This window comes from Nanorana parkeri, unplaced genomic scaffold (assembly GCF_000935625.1).
Source record: "Nanorana parkeri isolate BGI_ZX_2015 unplaced genomic scaffold, ASM93562v1 scaffold9, whole genome shotgun sequence".
NCBI classification, from domain to species: Eukaryota; Metazoa; Chordata; class Amphibia; order Anura; family Dicroglossidae; genus Nanorana; species Nanorana parkeri.
The window spans coordinates 2,755,417-2,777,174 of NW_017306277.1; the positions used below are offsets into that span (position 1 = coordinate 2,755,417).

Consider the following 21,758-nt stretch of genomic DNA (forward strand, 5'->3'; position numbering starts at 1 on the left):
ACAGAACTGTACAGAGGGAGATGGTGTGGTGGATGTGATGGGGAGGCATCATTGCCCTGACTCATTAAGTTTGTAAATTTCATCTTGAGCTACTGAGCTCTGTTTTTTTAATTAAAAAACAAACACACAAAGAAGAACATTTAAAGAGGAGCCTAAATTGGCACAAATTAAGAATTTGCAATGTTTCATATTTAATAAATGAAGAAAATAATTGATTCTCTTTCTTTTTAATCAAAATATTTCATTGAGTTTTAGCACTGATTAAACTTTTGTACATGAATAAGAAAAGGCATAATGTAGCTCTTACACAGTAATGGTAGTACATAAGACATAGGTGAAGGATAACATTACCATTCTGACACACAATATGCCATCAGATTTAAGACATACATACAGAGGAACCACTGCTCACTGCTTAATGATGGTCAAAGAAGTATTTGAAATAAGTGAGGTCAGAATAGGTTATAATCCAGGAGTCCCTATTATAATCCAGGAGGATAAAGCAGCCTCTTTTTATTATAGACTTCAGCTGCTAATATCTCCACAATAATGATATTGTTGAAAGCATTTGCCCACTCAGATATGTCTATTTTTACCCTATTGTCTTGTCAGTCTGTTATTAATTCTGGAATCTCAACTGTTATTTTGGCTACACCATGGGAAATCTGATTAAAAAAAACAAAGACCCCATTGGACAAACTCCTATTCACCCAGCAAACCATTATTCACTGCATGTTCTCCGAATTACTGTTTATGGCGTTATCATGATGGGATATGGGTTATCTCTATTCCCATCTGCTTTATCAGTAGAGATGATAAGAATATATTGTACATATATATAGTATTTATGGGAGGAAGGCGAGACAAGGCAAAATACGGCTATGAAAGCTGTACATTATAGCTATGAACCTTACTCCCACATTTATGGATACCCAGATAAGCAAAACATGCACCTGGGGTTGATTACTCATTAGTCCTGGTGCCACCTTAGAAGGATAAGGCTTACTAGCAAACATCTACCAAGGAGCTTTGCCTCCAGTCTCCCTTCTTGTAATTTGTTTTATTTAATCATTTCAACAGCTCCTCATTTCGAAATAAGATACTCCTCTAATGTGCACTAGAGATTTTTGTTAAAAGCCAACAATACCGAAAACTGCTATCTCAGTTAGTCATACTCTGGCTTTGCATTTCTCAGCTAGTCTCCAGTGGCGAGATTGCCTTTTAGTAGCTTATCTCCGCCCCCTCCCGCAAGGCCATAACTAAGCTGTCACTCGCTAGCAGCTGGTCTCACCAATTATTTGTTTATTGTACCTAATGGGGATTATTGTGGGAACATGACACCATCATTTGACTTTGTAATGGCCACTGCAGTTGATCACAACTGGTAATACATCACTAGAGTCCTAAGAGATATCACATTTTCAGCTTGCCATCAAGTGCCTCATAATAAAATATTATTTTCGGGTTGGTGTTCGTCTGAAAAAGTATCTGCTAGAGATTAAACTTGGAGAATTGGCGTCTGAAATATACATTCAGGATGACATGCTGGCATTTCTAATTCCTTACAGCTGGAGACTACATACATGATCTGGTGTGCACACAATATACGTGTTGTAGCATGTGCTGATACAAAAGTGCAGCAGTCAAAGGGTTCTAGAAGTAGGTTACACCGCTGGGTTCCAATTAAAACCAGATCAGGTCACCGAGTAGGACCACATGCTGGCCAACAATCCTTCTGCCAAAACAAGACTTAGACTAATAGGAAAAGACAAGGGATTTCATCTCCGATGGATAAAAACAAAGTGTCGCTGTTATCCAAACAAGACGTAGAGGGACACCTCGGTGGTCCTCGGATTTATTCGTTTTGTTCGTCTGTTCATTTTAGCAATCTATGGTGCCAGACAAGTGAGAACACTAATACCCTGCTTGACACAACTTCTTCTATTCCACGGATCAGCTAAGCACTTTAGGTTTAGAAGAACAGCAGAAAACCAGCTGAGTGAAACTATGGAGGTCTGCCAGATTTTCCCCATTTCCTGAAGTTTAACAGGTCTAAATTTCACGCTGAGCCTGTTTTCCATCCAGACTGTCATACGCTGCTCAGTGTAGTCTGGAAACCTTAACTCAAAGTGCACCTGTCCCTTACCCACAGAGGAGTAATCAGTGGTTTGAAATTTTCATTGCAGAGCCACGTAATATGAATTCCGCAGCATGAGCAGGGCTGTGCTTACCATGATAGAACTTGCAGTCAAGTGCCTAGGGCACCAGGATTACAGGGGCAGCACCATGCCTCGAAATGTACAGAGTTTGCTAACTTTTTCTTCATTTAATTTTTTTCTCTTGTTAAAATGGACCCTCAAAAAACTCTACAAGTCGTTATGAATAAATTCCTGACATGTCAAAATATACAGGAACAGAATGTTTTTTCAGAAAACTGTACTTTTGAACATCAAAGAGAAATGCTTGAGCTCTGGTCAAGTGACTAGACACCTGCTACCAGCAGGAAGAAGCATCTTTTTTTTTAATGTGTGCATTGAAGACTCGATCACCCCTGTGAACAAAAAAAAGTGAACCGTGAAATCACAGCACACAAAAAAAGTGCACGAGGGTGCTTTGGCCCTCCTCCGAAGAGGAAGGGCTTCAACTTCCTGAACCCCTCGGGACGCAAGGCTCCTGACAGGGGCAAGGACTACTCAGGTCCACCTACCCGAAGGCTGGCGGACCCCTTTCCTCAGGGACCATCCAGAAGCTGGTCCCATGAGTTCTAGGTAAGGGGCTCCCCCGAAGGGAGACCCCCAAATGGGAGAAGGCAGAGAAGCCCATGTGGAGGCCACAGAACCTCCCCCCCAACATCAGGACGGGCCCTGAAGGTACCCACACCCTCCATCTCTGTGGAGTAAAAAAGTGCAATCGTGCATAAACAAGTGCTATAAATAAATAAATTGCCAGTGCATAACCTGGCAGGTCTTTCGGCCGGAATAAAAAATTGCCCTGGACTAGTCATAAGGTCCTGCCCTAAAGGCGTAGTGCAGAAAAAGCGAGAAGTGCCATGACCTAGTGACAATGAATCATGGCGCGATCCCACACCCAAGTGATGTTCTGGCACAATCTGGGACACCACCGCCAGGGGGCACAGAACCAAGGGCCTCTGCGTTTCCTGAACCCCCTAACCAGACCAAAGCAAGCACCGGTCCCCATCAGGAGGCTTTAGTGCCGAGGAAGCTCCTCCCTCTCCAAAGGAGCCGCCTCAAGCACCCTACTTTACTCCCGCGAGTACTAAGTAACCATCCCTCTAACAGGACGGTTCTTTGCCCCACCGGAAACTGATAAGAACAGATACTACACTTGATCTTAGCCAAAAGGCCGAGCAGGAAGAAGCATTTACATAGTCTCTTCTCTTCCAGTGATTACAGTATACAACACTGTAGTACCGTACAAAGCCACAAGATATGAGGCTGGAGCAGGGGCCGATCTGGATCAGACTTTGGTGGACACAGCCATGACTACACAGGCACCAGGGATTTACATCAGGAGCCAGGTAGCCAATGCTTGAAAATAACAGCTGGTGCCTTACTTTTGAGGTTTTATCTAATTGTTGTCAATGGAGATGGCTCCTATGAAAATTCTGGTTCGAAGATTTTATAACCGTCGCCTTCAATTTTCTGGTTGAGGGTTACCGGCAGGAAGGGTGCGGACAGCAGCACCCACTGTGGAAATTTTGGCCGGTTCATCAAGAACCGCCCAAAATTTGCATAGTGTAAGGCCAGCTTTAGATCTATGTGTGTGCGTAGAAGTATGTTTTTTTTGTAGCACTAGGCAGGTACTGTACGTTGCCAAGTGTGTTTCCTTTCTACATTATTGACACAGTCTCACTTGGGTTTCCAATGCGTTTTTGAAGTTACAATTTGACATGGATAGCAATAACAGCCAATTAACGAGCTTGTTAATACCCGCGTTTTTGAAGTTACAATTTGACATGGATAGCATTAACAGCCAATTAACAAGCTTGTTAATACCCATCAAAGCACATGATATACTAGGCACCTGACTAATGCCTCGCCATTGACTTCTATGTGCCAACGCACTGAAATGCAGGAAAAATCTGACGTAATATTTTTCAAAATTCACTGCAGCGCGGAGATGGGAACAGACGCTAGATGGACACATGAATATGGTTTTCCTGGAACGCCATCCGTCAAATCTCTGATGGCATTATCGAACGTTCTCACAAGAGTTTTCTTATGAACATTCATATGAAAATCTACCAGTGTATGGCGGGCTTTGTAAAAGCCATGCAATGTCAGCACCTGCCTAGGTATTGCTAGATATGATACACTTTATTATTTTGTTTTTAATCATTTCCCACAAAAAGGACGGTTACTCCAATGGGAGCTTCATAAACAGTAAGCCATTTTTCTACAAAAGATTGTCGTTTTTCTGAAAATGCGCTGAGATTATGTTGTGTGGTCATTTGAGTTTCAAATTGGCATTAGAGCGCTCCTTCTACGCCAAGGTAAACACTGAGCATCCAGCTGTATTTATAAGAAAGATGGAGCTGAATTAAAGGACCTTTTTTTTTTTACAGAGAAATGTGCTTTGCTTTAAAATGATATTAAAATCAACATTTTTTTACTATTTAGGATGCTGATGTTATGGCTGACATTGTCTTCTTCTTTCTATCTTCCCTTCCTGGTACCCTGATCGCTGGCCTCAATTTACATGGCATGTGTGGCTCCTTGTCCTACAGGGTCCTATTTTTGGTGAAAAGGGTTACGGAATAAGATAATGGCGCTGCCTACACTGACAGGCACAGGCAGCCCAAGACGAATACACGCTCCTCTGGCAAATGATTGAAAGCGGCTTGCAAAGGCCATGCATGCTCAATGGCGCTATGAATTATGGGACACGTAGTCCTCAGGAAGGGGGATCAGGTTACTGTTAATGAAGCTTCGAGTCTGCACTGCTCAACCGGAAGTTTAGGGAAGTGGCGCCAAGGAAACTGGAGGCTGCACCTGTAACAACATCAAAATCTTCGAACGAAGAAGTGCACCTTTGTGACCATGTTTCATGTCACACACATATTTAGGTTGCTATTTAAAGAACTCCGGGCAGAAATGTTATTAACCATTGCAGTGGAGCTACCACCGCACTGCAAGGGTTAACTGCTCATTTTTGCCTGGGTTAAAAAAAGTTATACTCACCTGATCCTCTGAGCCAGCCGGCTCTTAGACCAGTCAATGGAGCCTCTCTCCCCCTCTACTACAGGTCTAAGGTCCCTGAGTCATCACGTTCTATACACAGTGAAGGGAATTTATCAAAACTGGAGGAGCTGTGCATGACAACCAATCAGCTTCTCTCTTTCATTTTCAAATCTTAACTGAACACACCGAAGAGAGAAGCTGATTGGTTGCCATGCACAGCTGCTCCAGATTTTGTCTGCTCCAGTTTTGATAAATCCCCCCTAGTGCATAGAACATGAGGATGCTGAGGGACACACCATCACTGCAGAGTAGAAGGAGTGAGGCTGGAGGGAGCACTGTCATGGCCGGCCTGCTACGAGGAACAGTTGAGTATAGCTTTGTTATTTAAAAAAAGACAGGAAGAAACAAATGCTTTAAAACAATATTCCCTTACCATCGCAGTTTTATCACAAGCATCCAGTGTCTGACACTCTCCCAAACCAAGGCACTTAGATAGCAGCCTGCGAACAGTTCTGTTTGCCCGTAGCAACCAGATACTCGAAAGGATGGATGGTATAATCTGACTGGTTGCTACAGGCAACAGATACTGATCCTTCCTCAGGCACTTCAGGCCTGCTAACTTACTAAACATTTCTCCTCTACATTTAAGGCTATTACTCACAGGTCTATATAGGGTAATAGGTAATTTAGGCTTTTGAGGCCTTTCAATAAAGAGTATAATCCATTTGACTTTTTTGGAAAGAAATGCTTTCAGGTCTGTGATTCATTTGTACAGATGTTCTCTGCACATTCCTATAATAGTGTTTTACTTAATGATTCACTAGCATAGGTTTCTTTACCCACCTCCAGATTTTTGTGGTCTTTTTTTAAAAAAAAGGAACGAGTCATCTCCTTAAAGTACAACTCCAGCCCAAACTGTGTCTCCTGATTGGCAGGGTTAGAATCCATGCCAGGTTTTAATTGATGGTCTGTCCTTGGGGAGGTTTTCTCCTACTTCCTGTCTGGACAACTGGGTGTCACAGGGACAGGATACAATGGAACAGGGGTAGGCAACCTCCGCACTCCAGCTGTGGTAAAATTACAATTCCTATCATGCCTCTGGGAGTCATGCCTGTGGCTGGGACTGAGTTTTGCAATGCCTCATGGGAGTTGTAGGTGCTGAGGTTGCACACCCATGCAATAGAAACTCTCTCCAATGGGGACAAAGATAGCAACAAACGGTGGGCTAAGAGTAAAGCCATGGTCAGATTTTTAGGAATCTCTTTGTCTTCCTGTACTGGTGACTGACCCATCCCCACTTTATCAAGAGAAAAAAGGTCTTTAAAGTGAACCTGTAACCTTGCTGTAAAGAAGATTCTGCCCATTTATCTCTCAGTCTCTGTCCATCTTTGCAAGAGATTAAAGGAAGCTAATATAAAGACAGAAACTAGCTGTCCACCTCAGTCCTGAGGGCTAGTCCACACCAGAACTGCGTGCGTCAACGCAGTGGCAATGTGATGCGTTTTGCCAGGATTTTGCTGCGATTGATGGCTTTTTGCCTTTTTTTAGCTTCAAATGGGATTTCAGGTCCGTTACAGTCCGTGTGCGTGCGTTTTTGATGCTTGTTGATGCATTTCGATGCGTTCTGGTGCGATCCGATGCAGCTAAAATAAGGCAAGCAGTATTTCTTCTGAACGCATCAGAATGGACTGCCCTCGTGTGAATAGAGCACCAGAAATCCCATAGGAAATCATTGTGATGTATTTTGGATGCAACAGCCAAACTAAACGGACTGCATCACAACTGCATCTCGTGTGTACTAGCCCTTAAACCGCCCCCCCCCCTCCCCAAATACATCACTGGCTTGAATGCTGATCTTTGATTGTCTGATTTGAGTTAAGAATTAGTTATGTGCACAATGCAATAAACGGAAATCTTGCTCATATTTTGTGACGGGCTATCTCAGGAAACAGATCAAACAAGATTTTCAGTCCTAAGCTGGCCATACATTATGTGAAAGAACCGGTCAAAATTTGCACAGTGGGTGCCGCTGTTGGCACCCTTTAGGCCGGCATCCCGCGATCAGCTGATCAAAGGAGTAGGTCAGAAAATCTTCGAACAAACAGAGGCGGCAGCCAATGAGCTGGTGCCAGGGGGATTCTTCGATCATCGCTTGTAAGCGTTGATGGAGGAATCTGTTCTATTTTTTGGGTTCAGCCCACGGGTTGAATGAAAAAAATAGAACAGTGTATGGGCAGCTTTAGGAAGGCAAAGAAACAAATCTATCAACCAACCCATGAAACAGAGCTGTCAAGACATAACATTCATGTATTAAAGTGACAGTTTTACTGTGAAAGGAATACATGGCTGTGCCTGTAAATGGATACTAAAACTTTTGTTAATGTTATATGCTTATATGGAAATCAAGTTAACACAAAAAGTGTATACTTAAAAGTTTTTATGCAGCTTATTTCAAATTTCTACATGAAGGGAGTTTCCTTTTAACTGTCATGTTAGTGACATTTCAGCCAAGTGCAAATGTGTTTAATTATAAACGTTACAGAGGTTGAGCGAGAGCCAAAATCCAAAGAATCCTCATAACTATCTCTTTAAATTGAACTTGTACTAAGCAAAACTGATTGTTGCATTTCTTGTACAAGTCACAACACTGATAAACATGACGTAATTATTTTTTAGGTGTAAGTGCTCGGACCAACTGCAGGATATAAGCTATATGACAAAATAAAATGATATACACAAAATTCACAAGAGATTATAAAAAAAAAAAAATAATAACCAAATAAAATGTTTGTATTTTGCGTTAAATTGGGGGTAGGCAACCCTGGAGAGGTGGAGATCTACCTGATGAGCATGGAGGAGATCAAAGATCACCGAGGAGATCAAAGATCACCGGGGAGCAGCAAACTTTTCTTTAAAAAAAAAAAAGGGATTACCCAGCAAGTGTCCATTATTAAGTAAGGACGAGTTCAGAGGTCAGTAATATGTAATGTAAACGGCAGGACTCAGTAGTGATGCAGAGTTCAGAGGTGACTAGTATGTAACATAAAGTTCAGAGATCAATAGTAAGTAACGCAGAGTTCAGAGGTCAGTAGTTAGTAACACAGAGTTCAGAAGTCAGTAGTATGTAATGTAAAGTGCAGGGGTCAGTAGTAAGTAATGCAGAATTCACAGGTCAGTAGTAAGTAATGCAGAGTTCAGAAGTCAGTAGTGTGTAACACAGAGTTCAGAAGTCAGTAGTATGTAATGTAAAGTGCAGGGGTAAGTAGTAGGTAAGGCAGAGTTCAGGAGTCAGTAGTGTGTAACGTAAAGTGCAGGGGTCAGTAGTAAGTAATGCAGAGTTCAGAGGTCAGTAGTAAGTGATGCAGAGTTCAGAGGTGAGTAGTATGTAACACAGAGTGCAGGAGTAGGTAGCGTAGAGATTACAATAGCTGGCAAAGGGAATTGAGCTAACTGTGACTAGAATTCAGCTTTAAGGTGTTCAAAAAAATAAATTTATCTGTGCCAGATCCAGCAAACATAGCAGAAACCTACCGTCAAACTCAGCATGCTAAGACAATCAAAATCTTCACTTTTATGCATCTGGCCAAAAATAACTTTGCATGGTGGTATTCCCCTTCCTAGTTTTACACGCTTGTTTTATATATCATGGGACTGGTTCTATAATGTAAACTTAATGGAAGTAAAATTATAACAAAGAATGGTCTAACCAACCCCGTTCCCCCACCTTCCCTAGAAGCTGCAGCCAACGTTGGTCTGGTATGAGGTCTACATTCTTATATATTGAAAGTGTTGAGGAGGGCAATGGGAGTTGACAACATTCTATATTATAAGTTTAGTTCCACCTTAGGAGAGCTTATTGCAACATTCAGTCTAAGACATTCTGCCCTGTAATACTGGAAATTCCACATCCCTACAAGCCCTGGTCGTGTGACTGAGCATTAGCACCATTTTCCTGAAATATGAGCTCATCCCTACCTACAAGTCCTTAGAGGTGGTGGTTACATTCATTTTTGCCTTTCCCCCCTTTATTTTTACCTGGTGATCCTGCCAGTATTGCACTTCCTATCTTGGGGTGACAGTGCTCACTCACTGTCCTGTATCCTTGGAGGAGCAGAAGTAACACCCTTGTACAGGACTACAGAACATTTCCCCCTCCATACCATGAAGGGGGTGCTTTATAGTAAACAGCAAAAGATGTGAACAATGTAACTGTTAAGAATGCAGCACAGGAAGTTACCAGCTCACAGTATTCTGGCAGGATTAGCAGGTATTTGTTGCACTTATCGAACAGATATAACCAAAAGGGAGCAATTAAGAGGAGCTCAGTCTTAAAGGAGAACTATGAGGTGAGTGCTTTTCACTCACCTCATAGTTCTAGCCGACCTGTGACAATGAGACTGTCACAGGTCGGCTCAGTAGATCGGGAGGTGAGCGAACACATACCGGCGTTCGCTCACCTCTCGATCCTGTAACGGCTCTCTGCCGTGACAGGGGAGGGGCTGGATTCCCCCCTCCCCGCTCCGATCCGCCAGCACTGACAGGCGGAACGGACGGGGGAGGGGCAGATACAGCTGGCTCTGCCTCTAGATAGGCAGAGCCAGCTGTCAGTCACGCAGCTGGGCGGATCCTGACACAATTGTCGGGATCCGCTTCAGCTGCGGCGTCACAGGATACCGCGAGCAGTAGCTCGCGGTATACTGCGGCGTCTCAGTATAGCTTGCGGTATACTGAGCCTAGGATGACGGGAGGACGCTAGTTTGTGTCCTCCCGTTACCCTAAGGAGAACTATGGGGAAAAGCTTTAACCCCATAGTTCTCCTTTAAGCTGCCAATACACTGTTTAGCATTCATTTGAAATCACTCATCAGGACATTCGATCTTGCCTTTATTGAGACAACTAATTTCATTTGAAAGCCCTTAAGATTTTCCTCCAGATCTGCTCCCAGACGTATCAAACAGATTTATTTTGTGCCTAGCACAAGCACATTACAATATATACAATCTTCCCCAAATGAAAATCACATTCATAATGTGAAAAGAGAGTTTTCCATTCTGCTCCTTCAATTTTCTTTGAAGGAGCGGGATGGAGTACGATCGAAGATGAACGTTGATTATGCCCCACTAATCATTAGAAAATCGAACAAATGTTTAGAAAACAAACATTTTCAAAAGAAATTCTACTGGCGTCTGGCCAGCTTTAGGGTCTGCATGCACTTGAATATTCAAGCAGCAGTTGTTTAGCAGGGATACTGATTGCTATCTGGCAGAAAGCACTAGAGGGAAAATCCGCAGAACTATGCATGTTCTGCCTGTGCTTCCGTTGGTTTCCTCCGGGTACCCCGCTTTCCTCCCACACTCCAGAGACATGCTGGTAGGTTAATTGGCTCCTGTCTAAATCAGCCCTAGTATGTGTGTGCCCATAACATAGAGACCTTAGACTGTAAGCTCCTTGAGGGCAGGGACTGATGTGAATTAATAGTATTATAGCACTGCTTAAATTAATGGCACTATATAAATACCTAATAAATAATACATAAATATATGAAAAATATTAATTATAATAATATGCAAGACCCAGTAAAATTTGCAAAATCACACACAAAAAAATTCAGGTAAATATAAAAAAAAACGCAAAATGAAAGCTTGCTGAAAATACACATTGATTTCCTTAAACTGCTTCAATTTTAAGCTACAGCTGCTTTTGTAACTAAAATCCATCTCCTAATATCAAGGTAATATCTCCAACTATTCTTCCCTTTGCGATGAAAAGGAAAAGTCAATGTAGCGAATACTTGACAAGATTGCATCTTTCAAAAGTGCCCCCTGCAGATGCCCCATCGCCAGCTATTCCCCAAACAATCTAGACAATTTTGGCAAATTGCCACCCAGGCAGAAGGCAAGATATCTTTCCAAGTGGCGTCTGCCCGCTCTCTTGTCACATAGGATAACTCCCGCTACAGTGTAACATGTTCAGTGCAGACAGAAGGGATAAAGAAGAACGCAACTCACGTGGAAAGGGAAGCATGACAAAATGCAATTTAATTTTTGTTGGAACTCTGGGCTTTAACAATCCACACAGACATTTTTTTTTGTACAGAAGAATCCAGAATCCTTACCATTTCTGTGAAACATGTGTTATTCATCCATTCCCTTATATTGCATTTGAAAGATTGGCTTGTGTCAGTAAAAGCTGCGTTCTAATCACGTCTGGTTGTGCAAGGATTGTGGCATTGTTGAAGCACGCACCGTGAGCTGCCAGCTGAGTTTCAGGGACAGGTTACAAGACTAGGGAAAACAAACCTCATTATCCACATTGTAAATCGAATTCCTGTCATCTATTCATGTCCCCTGACATTTTAAAATCGATTTCATTTATATAGTCATTAAAACCAGGTCCTCTTCTTAGTGGCCCAATTAATTTCTATAGGAGAGCCATACTCTGCTGGAGGTGTTGTTAGTCACCTGCACTCCATACAGCATTAAGACCTGCAAGATGGTGGTGATCATAGTGATGACATGGGTGGCGCCGTTTAGAACTCCAATGAAGATCAGATAGTCACCAGCACACACACAATCTGATCTTCATACTTTGCTGGGGGCCGCCATGAGTACAATTCTACCATAGGAATAAATGTGGCCTGCATAATAAAAGGAGGACCTGGCAGGGATGTTTTGGTTGCAAGGTTGTGCAGGACCAAGACCACTGGAACGGGAAGGAAGGCAAGTATTTTGTCAGGTGGGCTGCACTCAAGACACACTAAACCATATTTTTTAAAGCTGATCTGTGGAATACCATTATCAAACCTTCCAAACATTCTTTTACCTCTCCTCATATTTCCTATGATCTGCTTAGCATCACAACAAGTGAAATCCTTGAAACAAACTCATATAAAAGTACTTGTGATGCCATCAATCAGACTTTGATTTACTGATATAAGTGGGAGGGTACACTGTGGCACCCCACACCATCTCCCCTGTTTTTCTGTGAACCATATAGAACTACACCTCCCATCATGCTTTGGAATGGTGGTTACATTTGTGGGTGTTAATTGGGTGGACCTGTGGGTGGAGCTGGGCAAGAGTAGGTGGAGCTGGGCAGAGATGAGCACTGTTCATTTCACGTTGATGTGCTAACGTCAACACTGTTAGGGGACCGGCCACCCTGCCGTGCATAGAGCAGCCACAAGTGTACCCTGCCCTGTACAGGTAATGGCAAGTAGAATGCGTCTAAAGGGGTACTTTTATGGAAAATCAGACACGAGCTAACATGATTACATGGTATAGATCTACTTAACTGACTGGGAATATAGATTTTGCATGAATGGGGCTTTGATATATTGCACTTTACCATTCTTTAGATGTGGTGGCCGCATTGCTTTTCCTTTTTTAGGAAATCTTGCAAAAAACACCTTCCTGTCCCTTAGTAGCTACGCTCATTCCACTAGTGTATCTATGGAAGGAGTCATGGTTGTCACCCAGGCAGGACTTCAAACGTGTGCCTTTTGTTCATCTCCGTTTCATGGTGGATTGATGGAACTAGTAGTTAACACAAGAAAGATAAGTATGTATGAGCTGTCTTTTAAAATCACAGCAAGTGACCAGATCAGCAAATATTTCCTGTACTTGCTGTGAATCATCTTATCCTAAAATAATTTAAAAAAAGAATGCTGTAACCACATCTGAGGACTAGTAAGCTGCAAAATATTACCTTTTTTTGCTCGGGTTTAGTTATCATTTAATGAGTACAAGGGCAACATATAACACAGCCACAAATCCAGTGTCTTGCCCTTTCAAAGGTGAATGTTATCAGCACAAGTCATGGTAGCCAGTAAAAAAAACATTTGCATTGATTAGCAAGGGCCGCTCGATCACGCTTTATGTACTGTGCTATAAACGGATGTTTACAGGAACGCCATAAACTCATCATATATTTCACGCAGGAGGACTGTGACAATCGTTTTATAAATGGCTCGTAAAACTACATCCTGCCCTCAGACCTGAAACCAATTTGAATCCAAAGCACGTTTGCCACATATGTGACCCATCTCCGTTAATGTTATTCATTTATCTTTTTTTTTTTTTCGGTATTTCGTGGTATCATCTTGGGAATATGCAGATAATTAAGCAGACAATATACACCAGAAGGGGCAGCAACAAACGATAACGACATATATTTCACAGAAATGAGGAATGACCAGCAGGGTGTTCATAATAGACTAATTAAGAAGGTCATTGTATAGGCTTATGTTCTTTCCTGCTGTAACGAGGAATTAATTACTGATACATGAATTCTATTCTCCGGCAAGACCAAAGCTTGTTTCTGATTGAACGATAAAATAATAAAATGAATGACAAGGGGAGCGTTACATTTCTGATTTCATACCGTGCGTTCGTAAATAAAACAAATAATTGTAAGACCAATGGGGGCGATACAGTATAGGATTTGAGATACTTTTCTGGCGTTAATGCTGTCTTGGACAAATCCTGCGCCATATTTGTAAATGCATTGAGGCAGTTCTGGAGCTATTACCGCCACATGCAACAAATCCAGGTAATTGTTATTAATGACTCTTTTACATTGTGTCGCCATGACTGCGACAAGTTTGAAAATAAATACTGCTGTTTTGGAGATAAGGAAACTGGCGGTAAATAAGACCTATTTCATCTAAAAGTGATCTGTGTCGGGAGTGAAGTTTTCTTCACTCAAATGAATCAAAGATAAAATAGGTGTTATTTAATGTAGCATGCCAGAGGAGCTTGTTCCCCCACCACACCCATGTTGTTATTTGCTAGGATGCTGGGAGCACCAGTGTCCTACATCCAAGGTGCAGCAAAGCCACCGGCGTCCAAGCAATGACACTATACAGTGAGGCCACCACCATCCTAGCAACCAATCACACTGTGCAGGGAGGCTCATAGCATGCTAGCAACCAATGGCACTGTGCAGCAAGGCTGAAAGTGTCCTAGCAACCAATGACACTGTGCAGTGAGGCTGCCAGTGTCTTAGCAACCAAGGACACTGTGCATTGAGGCTGCCAGTGTCTTAGCAACCAAGGACACTCCTTGGTTGCTAGGAAGTTCTTTCCACAGCACCATTGGTTGCTAGAACACAGTCAGCACGGCATCAATGGTTGCTAGGATGCTGTTGACCACACAGCACAACATGGCCAATTACCATAACAACAAATTATGCTGTGCAGTGAGGCCCCCAGCATCCTAGCAAACAATGATGCTTTGCCTGACAGCACCATAAAAACCAATGATCCTGTGTGGTGAGGCCCCCAACATCCTAGCAACCAATGACATTCAGCCTCATAGCACCATAACAACCAATGATGTTGTGTGGCAAGGCCCCCAATGTTCTAGAAATGAATGACACTCGGCCTCACAGCACCATATCAACCAATGATGCTGTGAAGCAAGGCCCCCCAACGTCCTAGCAACCAATGACACTCTGCCGCACAGCACCATAACAACCAATGATGCTGTGCGGCCTTGGGGCTGAACAAGCACAAAGGACAGAATGTCCAGTATGGTCACTCCAGCCTCAGTTCTGGGCCCTACTATGCCTACAACAAATGCATGTACAGGTTATGATCAGGCAGTGAGGCTGCCAGTTTCCTAGCAACCAATGACACTGTGCAGCAAGGCCACCAAAGTCTTAGCAACCAAGGGCACTCCTTATTTGCTTGGAAGCTCCTGGTACGTACCATTAGTTGCTAGAATGCAGTCAGCACAACATTATTGGTTGCTAAGATGCTGTCAACCACACAGCACCCCATGGCCAAATACCATAACAACCAATGATACTATGCAGCGCGGCCTCCCAGGGTCCTAGCAACCAATGATGCTTGGCTTCACAACACCATAACAACCAACGATGCTGTGCAGAGAGGCCCATCTGGTACCTGACTATGTCACACGCACCATTTGTTGTGCAGAGGAGCAACAGAACTCTAAAATGTGTCTGCTACACTCTTTATAAATTCCAGGGAATGTGTTCTAGTGATTCACCTAAAATTCAACTACGGTACAGGAGTAGTCACATGAATGGGAAAGGATTGTGTATGTTTAGTGAGAAAACATTTTGAGTAATTATTGAAATGTCTACCTTGAAATCATTATTTATGTTGATTTCCCATGTTGCAAACTTGCACTTCCTTTTTATTACTGTGTTTGAGTAAACACAGAGGTTTGTTGATTAGGCACTAGAGAGAGTAAACACTCAATTTACAATCTGCCTCCCTTCTTAAAATACATGTAACTGATTGACATTTAGTTTTCTAAAGCATTGCGTACAACAAACAATTGCTTTTTTAAATCAAATACCGTTTTTGCTTTTTTCTTATCTCTTGTTGCAGCTCACTACTGGTGATCACCTGCAGTCTCTTTGCATGCAATGCATATGAGGGCTTCATGGCATTTGTCAGAGCAGGTTTCCTGATGGAGACATCAGTGGACCATGTCTGCGTAACGTGTGTAGAAATGGCCACATGTAGTTATCACAAGAAGCACATGGGACAAAGCACCTGCACAATTGGGGACAGAGGGGGGAATTTATCAAAACTGGAGCAGACAAAATCTGGAGCAGCTGTACGTGGCAACCAATTAGCTTCTCTCTTCAGTTTGTAGGGTTAAGATTCGAAAATTAAAGAGAGAGGCTATGCACAGCTGCTCCAGATTTTGTCTGCTCCAGTTTTGATGAATTCACTTCAGAGTGTTGTCACCCTATAACAGGAAGGGCTTGCACAAAGACCTGTTTTGGTAGGATCACCAGATATTATTTTAATGAAAGCTACAGATTTTAAAATATTGAAAATGTTTTTTTTTTTAAATGGCATTAACATGCTAAAGCTTAGATGCGATTTTGGTGATGGGTTCCCATATACTTTAGGGGCTTTTATAGAACGGGGAGGACACATTTTTGTAAATATATGGATGATGCAGCTTTAATTTTTAATTTGCTCACTATACCATATTTTTATAGTTGTATAACAAAGATTTGCAGACTCTCCCTTTAGCTGCTATCTGTATTTTCCTCTACTCACTCACATACAGCATTGCAGCCAATCATTCACATCTGACTGGAAGGGTTACAAAACACCAGTTTTTTTGGTAAAATCTCCATGTGACCTGGCTGACTCGTCTCCCTGCTCAGTGAGCAGAATAAAGGAAGGTTTTAACCTTGTGTGCACCACTTTGATCCATGTGGGCCACTTGCTGCAGAAGACAGGCTTAGTGCCAACAAATGTCTACATGCCGGTCATCCTTGGGAAGACGCCTGCCTGTCTTTCAAATGATAATAGATCAACTGATTGGACACCAACGATTTTAATTACTGTACTTCTGGCTGAATTTCCTCGATCGGTCAGACTTATATAGTTACATAGTTACATAGTATTTGAGGTTGAATAAAGACATTAGTCCATCAAGTCCAACCTATTAGGATCTCATTCTAGGAGTACCCGTACCCCTGTGTATTACGGTCCCTTAAGAAATCGTCCAAAAGTTTCTTGAACAATTCCACATTCTTTGCTGAAATCACTGTCTGTGGCAGTGAGTTCCAGACCCTAACTGATCTTACTGTGAAGAACCCCCTTCGCCCCTTGTGCTGGAATTTTTTTTCCACCAATTTTAGGTGGTGGCCTCTAGTTTTTGTAATGGAGTTAATTTTAAACAGTTTATCGCTAATGTTGCTGCCACCATTGAACATTTTGTACATGGAGATCATATCCCCCCTCAATCTCCTCACCTCCAATGTGAACATGTTTAAATTTAGTAGCCTTGTCTCGTAGCTCTGGTCCTCCATACCCCTAATTAGTTTGGTTGCCCTCCGCTGGACTTTTTCCAACTCAAGGACATCTTTTCTTAGTACTGGTGACCAGAACTGGACCGCGTACTCCAGATGAGGTCGAACCAATGATCTATAAAGTGGCAAAATTATAGACTTGTCCCTGCAATACATCCCCTTTTTAATACAGGACAAGACCCTGCTAGCTTTGTTTACAGCAGCCTGGCACTGCAAACTACCTTTCAGTTTGTGGTCTACAATGACCCCCAAATCCTTCTCCATTTCTGACTTCCCTAGCGGCATACCCATAATTGTATAACCCATTTGTTTATTTTTAATTCCAAAGTGCATTACTTTGCATTTATCGACATTAAACCTCATCTGCCACATTAATGCCCACTCCCCTATTTTATCCAGGTCCTCCTGTAATGTTATAGTGTCTAAGTCCGTGTCTATTACCCTCCCAATTTTGGTGTCATCCGCAAACACGGAAATATCGCTGTTAACACCCTCCCCGCCCCGACTTGAAAACTTTTTTCGAATTGCACAAAAAAAATCAATACATTAGTGGCATTTTCGTACGAAAAAAATCGCAGCAAGAACACTGGCAGGACTGTGAAAATCTCAAGACTGGAAGGACAGAAATACAAATCCTTTGGCAGGAAAAACAGCTCCTAGCTATGCATTCCCCGCTTTGCCTGGAGTTCAGCTTTAAGAAAATAATTTTGTAAGAAAAGACAAAACATAATTGGAAAGCAGTACCAGACCATGCAGAGCCATTAGCTCCATCCAATAAACCCAGAGATATATTAACAAAATAAAAACCAGCATGCCAGCTCTCTTTGAGGGATAGCGTGTAAGAAGGTGAAAGTGAAAAAGATTTTACAGGCTACGCTATCTTTTCAGTGATTCAAAACAGACAGTCACTTATGAAATGACTGCAGCCGAGAGTTTGAGATTCTCTGCAGGAGTTAGAACGAGTCACGTTAACATGGCTGTGGCCTAACGTTTACAGGTTATCTTTTGATCAGCAAATTGGTCCATGTAATTGTTCACATACTGGATGAAATAGTTCCCCTTTCATTGTTTTCCTTTAAAAATCCTTGGAACACATGGGAGACATTTCCTCTTGTAATGTACTCCTCTTAAATGGACTCCCCTCTGTTCTTCATCTTCCAGGAATTTTTGTCTTTTTTTTTTTCCTTTTCTTTAATCGTGTCATAGCTACAAACGTTAAATGAGCCATTAATTTATTCCTGCATTCTTCATCCAAGGGTGGGTGGAATCTAGCATTACGCGACCTCCATCATAAGTTCTTGTTTTGCACCAAATGTCAAATTAAACAGGGATTTAGCCTTCATGGGTAATTGCAAAACCAACAGAAACAAGTTCAGTTTCGAAGATCTATTAAGAAAACACACCGCGGTGCTGGAACAATGTTTTCAGATTGTCAGAAATGTTACAGACTGACTGACTAGGGTAAGATTCAGCTGCAGCTGAAAACACTGATATGTGTCAATTGAAACCTGAGGCCATTGATCTAAATCAGGGGTTCTAAGCTGAGGCATCCAAACCCCTTGGGGGTACAGGGGCCTAACGATGGGGATATGGCATAGATCCCAGCTGTGCTTCATATTTGGAACCAAATCCCTCTGCCCCACTTGATGAACAGTTATATTATTTAACTACCAAAATAACTATTCTGCACTAAAACCTTTCGTTATCAAATAATGATCTTGTTCGCTATTTCGAAAAGCCAATATAGATGCAAAGATACAAAAAAAAATGTGAAATACATTTAAAAAAAAAAAACAATTCTTGGTTTTACCAATTTTATGTTTGCCATTAAATTCTTACCAATCATTTTTGCCATTAAATTCTTAATGGCCTGCATAACTAGGGGCATGGCAGGGGTGTCTCCATTGCCTAAATGCATTGTGCTGAAAGGTGCCCCTCTTTCTCAGAAAGTTGGGAGTTATGCTATGGAACTAAATGTTTTAATTGAACCAGAAGTCAAAGTGAATGAACTTAATGAGTCAGATGACATGCGAGAAACATTGTCAGCCACTGACCTCGATTCCACGTTTTGATGGCACAAAAACAACAGCAAAACTCTCACTAATTGTCGCCGGCATGTGTATTTGTGATTTGCCACTTTATAGAAACATGATAAAGAATCTTTCTAAGATTATTTTAGCTGTATTGTTTTTAGTTATGTAGAATAAAACCAATATACTGACATCTTTATTAGACATACAGATACCTAATAGGACTGTTGATTATAAGTGGTTATGGAGACATATTAAGCAATCCATTGAGGGTCTGCAATTGAAGAAAAAGATTGAAATCACTATATTCTTATATTATGATTTGGATAATATCTCAACAACCTCTGGGGTCTCCTGCAGTTAGGCTTCTGTATCTAAGTTCTGAGATCCAACCATCTGCCATAGCCACCATGACATCTGAACTCCAGAAGATCTGACAGTTCCATTGCCCAAGATGTATGAAACAATGGGGTGATGCAAGTCACTTGAGGCTACTATAAAAAAAAAAACCCTAAATATATTTTTTGTTGACTTTTGTTCAACCAATGGGAGCAAGAACATTCACATTTGAATGCCCAGGATATGCATGTTAAAGCAAGCCGACAGGGTACATATTGACACCATCTGGGTCAGTCTCCTTTTGAGGGAAATCCACAGTGGTTTTCCAAAAACCTTTAACCTGACCAGGATTGTCAACCGGTACCCAGACAAAGGGAAGTATTTACCATAATGACACTTAGGGACCAGTGCCACCTTAGGGTTAGAAGGGGAAGCTACGCGCCTAAAATTGTCTAATTTTCTCATCATTCATTTTCTCCTTATTATGTTTGCCCCTCTGGCCCCATTTGGACATTCAGTGCTAAATTTAAAGAAGGAATTATAAGGGGTGCAGGGGATGTTGAGTTAATCAGAAGTAATGTATTAAACATGAAACTCCTTTTTTCTTGTTTTTGTGGTGTGTAGAGTTGAAAAACAATCCTGCATTTAAGACCCCATGTTGCCTCTATTGGGGCTTTATAGCGCCATCAATCGGGATGTTTAAAAATGGCCCTGCCCACAGACACAATTACAGTTTTCCAATTTAGGCATAAGCATCGTCCAATTTGGTCCAAAATGTCAAACTATCACTTATGTCTGTGAGTATTTTTATTCTTTTAGTCATCCATAAACATATCTCTGTGAATAATGATCTAACTACTTTCAGTAGATACAAATATACTGCAGAGGAAGCTAAAGCTATAGCATATTGTCCACTCCTGCTCTAACATTTGAGCATGGCTCCATCTCCTGAGCCTTAGCTCTATTCATGTAGAATGATGGGGAGTTTTTTTGACCAACAGGGTTGCTCTGGAGATTGGAAAGACAGGGACAGGGACAAACCCACCTTTACTGGAACAGTTGAGATCTGCATAAGCCCTAAATGCCTATGACCTCCCCTCATCCATTTTCTTTATTAGACACTTTGTCTGAATTGCCGAGATTTGTGACAGTTTTTCTTTAAAGCGTATCGCCAGGAAAAAGTTAAACTCTACTCCTCCCTCCTCCCACCTATTCTCCAATTTAAAAAAGGAAAAAAATGTTTTACTCACCTAAGTCTGCCTTCACATGTCCCTCACTGCCGCCTCTTGGAAGCGTGGAGACCAGTGTTTCAAAACTGCAGTCTGTGTCCGAATCGACCAATCTCCTCATCATGACATCATCAAGGTGCTGCAGTCTTCAGGACCTGACAAGACTCTACCACTGGGCATCCAATAAGACATGTCCACATCATCCATACAGTGATGTGGACACCTAAAGAAGGACCCTCCCACTCTTCCGTAAGGAAGAGAAAAAAATCCAGGCTATGTAAAACGTATTTAGATAAATAAATGGGGCTTTTTGATTATGGGACAACAAAAGCAATGCCCAACAAATGGTGCTATGGTTTTACATTTCTTTGAAGTGGTCATAATCATAAGTTTTCCCACAATCATTTCATCCCTGGAGATGATCAAATATTTGTTGCATATACACCATGCACAGAGGAATAGCCTGCATTGATCAGGTATGGACTTCACATTAAGAATTTTCTATAACCTCGTCCTATTTATGTACAAACAAGACCCCAAGACATGTATACCTTCAAGCAGCCCCGAATGTTTACTGCATATAGGGAGTTGTCCACATTAAATTTTGATGTGTTAAATGATTGTGCACCTCGTTAATTTTCTTGCCTGTGGTCACGACACATCAACTAATTGAACAGAGTACTTTTGGGAGAAGATTAACTTAAGATGATCAGAAACTGTGAAACCAAATTGAATATTTCAGTTGAAAAACTTCTATTACACACATGGAGAGGTAGGGAAAAAGGTAATGCAACTGTCATCTCAATTTACCACAGCTGTGGAAAAACTACCGCTTTGTCCACTGTGTACAATGAATTTCACGGATATCAAGGAGGACAAATCAATAATTATGTTAATGGGCAGACTCCGCTTCCCAAAATAAACTGCAATCACTTCATAGAATGAGGCTCTCCCAACGGGAGTCAAAAGAGCCTTCAATTATGAAATAGAGGAAGCGTTTCAATCCATAACAGGAAGATGAATGGGTCACATCGGTGTCTGAGCTCCCAAGTCAAATGGACATTAAAATAAATGGAATATGCTAAAGTGGACAGAGGGGGTCTCTTTGCAATGACAGCATCTGCTGTGAATAATTATCTGGTCATTATTCT

The 21,758-nt window shown here is 41.8% G+C and overlaps 1 protein-coding gene across 1 annotated transcript in view; it reads right to left on the reverse strand.

Moving 5' to 3' along the window:
- Window positions 1–21,758, reverse strand: part of PRICKLE2 (prickle planar cell polarity protein 2) — a 246,662-nt gene that overhangs the window by 76,237 nt on the left and 148,667 nt on the right. The gene's annotated exons all lie outside the window — the stretch shown is intronic.